Here is a 5,341-nt window from a genome sequence, read left to right on the forward strand (position 1 = left end):
TCGGGACAAAATGGGTAAAAGTGTTGTCTAAACACTCCAAATTCATCCTAAACTCTTACAATTAGTCAAATGCATTGGATTGTCACACATTCTGACCCTAGAAACAGTATCATAGCTGTTTACTGCTTCAAATCAATGTTTTCTCTAGGTTTTAGCCTGTTTTCTCGATTTAAGCCTGTTTTGGGATAAAACGGGTTTAAGTGTTGTCTAAACACTACAAATTCATCCTGAAATCTTACAATTCGTGAAATGCATTGGAATGTCACACATTCTGACCCTAGAAACAGTAACAACGATGTTTACTGCTTAGAATCAATGTTTTCTCGGTTTTAGCCTGGTTCGGGACAAAATGGGTAAAAGTGGTATTTAAACACTCAAAATTCAAACCGAACTCTTATAATTAGTAAAGTGCATTGGATTGTTACATATTTTGACCCTAGAAAGAGTAACATAGCTGTTTACTGCTTGGAATCAATGTTTTCTCTCGGTTTTAGCCTGTTTTCTTGGTTTAAGCCCGTTTTAAGATAAGATAGGTTTAAGTGTTGTCAAAACACTCCAAATTCATCCCAAACTCTTACAATTAGTCAAATGCATTGGAATGTCAAACATTATGACCCTAGAAACAGTAGCAACGCTGTTTACTGCTTAGAATCAATGTTTTCTCGGTTTTAGCTTGTTTTGTGACAAAATGGGTAAAAGGGTTGTCTAAACACTCCAAATTCATCCCTAAACTCTCACAATTAGTCAAATGCATTGGACACATTCTGACCGTAGAAAGAGTAACATAGCTGTTTACTGCTTCAAATGAATGTTTTCTCGGTTTTAGCTTGTTTGGGGACAAAATGGGTAAAAGTGGTGTCTAAACACTCCAAATAAAACCTGAACTCTTATAAGTAGTCAAATACATTGGATTGTAACATATTTGGACCCTAGAAAGAGTAACATAGCTGTTTACTGCTTGGAATCAATGTTTTTTCTCGGTTTTAGCCTGTTTTCTTGGTTCTAGCCTGTTTCGGGACAAAATGGGTAAAAGTGTTGTCTAAACACTCCAAATTTATCCCAAACTCTTACAATTAGTCAAATGCATTGGATTGTCACACATTCTGACCCTAGAAACAGTAACAAAGCTGTTGACTGCTTCAAATGAATGTTTTCTCGGTTTTAGCTTGTTTCGGGACAAAACGGGTAAACGTGGTGTCTAAACACTCCAAATTAAACCTGAACTCTTATAAGTAGTCAAATACATTGGATTGTAACATATTTGGACCCTAGAAAGAGTAACATAGCTTTTTACTGCTTGGAATCAATGTTTTTTCTCGGTTTTAGCCTGTTTTCTTGGTTCTAGCCTGTTTCGGGACAAAATGGGTAAAAGTGTTGTCTAAACACTCCAAATTCATCCCAAACTCTTACAATTAGTCAAATGCATTGGATTGTCACACATTATGACCCTAGAAACAGTAACAAAGCTGTTTACTGCTTCAAATGAATGTTTTCTCGGTTTTATCTTGTTTCGGGACAAAATGGGTAAACGTGGTGTCTAAACACACTAAATTAAACCTGAACTTTTATAATTAGTCAAATACATTGGGCTGTTACATATTTTGACCCTAGAAAGAGTAACATAGCTGTTTACTGCTTCAAATAAATGTTTTCTCTCGGTTTTAGCCTGTTTTCTTGATTTAAGCCTCTTTTGGGATAAAACGGGTTTAAGTGTTGTCTAAACACTACAAATTCATCCTGAAATCTTACAATTCGTGAAATGCATTGGAATGTCACACATTCTGACCCTAGAAACAGTAACAACGATGTTTACTGCTTAGAATCAATGTTTTCTCGGTTTTAGCCTGGTTCGGGACAAAATGGGCAAAAGTGGTATTTAAACACTCAAAATTCAAACCGAACTCTTATAATTAGTAAAATGCATTGGATTGTTACATATTTTGACCCTAGAAAGAGTAACATAGCTGTTTACTGCTTGGAATCAATGTTTTCTCTCGGTTTTAGCCTGTTTTCTTGGTTTAAGCCCGTTTTGGGATAAGATAGGTTTAACTGTTGTCTAAACACTCCAAATTCATCCCGAACTCTTACAATTAGTCAAATGCATTGGAATGTCAAACATTTTGACCCTAGAAACAGTAACAAAGCTGTTTACTGCTTAGAATCAATGTTTTCTTGGTTTTAGCCTGGTTCGGGACAAAATGGGTAAAAGTGATATTTAAACACTCAAAATTCAAACCGAACTCTTATAATTAGTAAAATGCATTGGACTGTTACATATTTTGACCCTAGAAAGAGTAACATAGCTGTTTACTGCTTCAAATCAATGTTTTCTCTCGGTTTTAGCCTGTTTTCTTGGTTTTAGCCTGTTTCGGGACAAAATGGGTAAAAGTGTTGTCTAAACACTCCAAATTCATCCCAAACTCTTACAACTAGTCAAATGCATTGGATTGTCACACATTCTGACCCTAGAAACAGTAACAAAGCTGTTTACTTCTTCAAATGAATGTTTTCTCGGTTTTAGCTTGTTTCGGGACAAAACGGGTAAACGTGGTGTCTAAACACTCCAAATTAAACCTGAACTCTTATAAGTAGTCAAATACATTGGATTGTTACATATTTTGACCCTAGAAAGAGTAATATAGCTGTTTACTGCTTCAAATCAATGTTTTCTCTCGGTTTTAGCCTGTTTTCTTGATTTAAGCCTGTTTTAGGATAAAACGGGTTTAAGTGTTGTCTAAACACTCCAAATTCATCCCGAAATCTTACAATTAGTCAAATGCATTGGAATGTCAAACATTCTGACCCTAGAAACAGTAGCAACGCTGTTTACTGCTTAGAATCAATGTTTTCTCGGTTTTAGCTTGTTTTGTGACAAAATGGGTAAAAGGGTTGTCTAAACACTCCTAATTCATCCCTAAACTCTCACAATTAGTCAAATGCATTGGACACATTCTGACCGTAGAAAGAGTAACATAGCTGTTTACTGCTTCAAATGAATGTTTTCTCGGTTTTAGCTTGTTTGGGGACAAAATGGGTAAAAGTGGTGTCTAAACACTCCAAATTAAACCTGAACTCTTATAAGTAGTCAAATGCATTGGATTGTAACATATTTGGACCCTAGAAAGAGTAACATAGCTGTTTACTGCTTGGAATCAATGTTTGTTCTTGGTTTTAGCCTGTTTTCTTGGTTCTAGCCTGTTTCGGGACAAAATGGGTAAAAGTGTTGTCTAAACACTCCAAATTCATCCCAAACTCTTACAATTAGTCAAATGCATTGGATTGTCACACATTCTGACCCTAGAAAAGGTAACAAAGCTGTTTACTGCTTCAAATGAATGTTTTCTCGGTTTTATCTTGTTTCGGGACAAAATGGGTAAACGTGGTGTCTAAACACACTAAATTAAACCTGAACTCTTATAATTAGTCAAATACATTGGGTTGTTACATATTTTGACCCTAGTAAGAGTAACATAGCTGTTTACTGCTTCAAATAAATGTTTTCTCTCGGTTTTAGCCTGTTTTCTTGATTTAAGCCTCTTTTGGGATAAAACGGGTTTAAGTGTTGTCTAAACACTCCAAATTCATCCCGAAATCTTACAATTAGTCAAATGCATTGGAATGTCAAACATTCTGACCCTAGAAACAGTACCAATGCTGTTTACTGCTTAGAATCAATGTTTTCTCGGTTTTAGCCTGTTTCGGGACAAAATGGGTAAAAGTGTTGTCTAAACACTCCAAATTCATCCTAAACTCTTACAATTAGTCAAATGCATTGGATTGTCACACATTCTGACCCTAGAAACAGTATCATAGCTGTTTACTGCTTCAAATCAATGTTTTCTCTAGGTTTTAGCCTATTTTCTCGATTTAAGCCTGTTTTGGGATAAAACGGGTTTAAGTGTTGTCTAAACACTACAAATTCATCCTGAAATCTTACAATTCGTCTAATGCATTGGAATGTCACACATTCTGACCCTAGAAACAGTAACAACGATGTTTACTGCTTAGAATCAATGTTTTCTTGGTTTTAGCCTGGTTCGGGACAAAATGGGTAAAAGTGGTATTTAAACACGCAAAATTCAAACCGAACTCATATAATTAGTAAAATGCATAGGATTGCTACATATTTTGACCCTAGAAAGAGTAACATAGCTGTTTACTGCTTGGAATCAATGTTTTCTCTCGGTTTTAGCCTGTTTTCTTGGTTTAAGCCTGTTTTGGGATAAGATAGGTTTAACTGTTGTCTAAACACTCCAAATTCATCCCGAACTCTTACAATTAGTCAAATGCATTGGAATGTCAAACATTTTGACCCTAGAAACAGTAACAAAGCTGTTTACTGCTTAGAATCAATGTTTTCTTGGTTTTAGCCTGGTTCGGGACAAAATGGGTAAAAGTGATATTTAAGCACTCAAAATTCAAACCGAACTCTTATAATTAGTAAAATGCATTGGATTGTTACATATTTTGACCCTAGAAAGAGTAACATAGCTGTTTACTGCTTGGAATCAATGTTTTCTCTCGGTTTTAGCCTGTTTTCTTGGTTTTAGCCTGTTTCGGGACAAAATGGGTAAAAGTGTTGTCTAAACACTCCAAATTCATCCCAAACTCTTACAACTAGTCAAATGCATTGGATTGCCACACATTCTGACCCTAGAAACAGTAACAAAGCTGTTTACTGCTTCAAATGAATGTTTTCTCGGTTTTAGCTTGTTTCGGGACAAAACGGGTAAACGTGGTGTCTAAACACTCCAAATTAAACCTGAACTCTTATAAGTAGTCAAATACATTGGATTGTTACATATTTTGACTCTGGAAAGAGTAATATAGCTGTTTACTGCTTCAAATCAATGTTTTCTCTCGGTTTTAGCCTGTTTTCTTGATTTAAGCCTGTTTTAGGATAAAACGGGTTTAAGTGTTGTCTAAAAACTCCAAATTCATCCCGAAATCTTACAATTAGTCAAATGCATTGGAATGTCAAACATTCTGACCCTAGAAACAGTAGCAACGCTGTTTACTGCTTAGAATCAATGTTTTCTCGGTTTTAGCTTGTTTTGTGACAAAATGGGTAAAAGGGTTGTCTAAACACTCCAAATTCATTCCTAAACTCTCACAATTAGTCAAATGCATTGGACACATTCTGACCGTAGAAAGAGTAACATAGCTGTTTACTGCTTCAAATGAATGTTTTCTCGGTTTTAGCTTGTTTGGGGACAAAATGGGTAAAAGTGGTGTCTAAACACTCCAAATTAAACCTGAACTCTTATAAGTAGTCAAATACATTGGATTGTAACATATTTGGACCCTAGAAAGAGTAACATAGCTGTTTACTGCTTGGAAT

Source organism: Camelina sativa, chromosome 16 (genome assembly GCF_030686135.1).
Source record: "Camelina sativa cultivar CO46 ecotype springtype chromosome 16, ASM3068613v1".
In the NCBI taxonomy this organism is placed as follows: domain Eukaryota; kingdom Viridiplantae; phylum Streptophyta; class Magnoliopsida; order Brassicales; family Brassicaceae; genus Camelina; species Camelina sativa.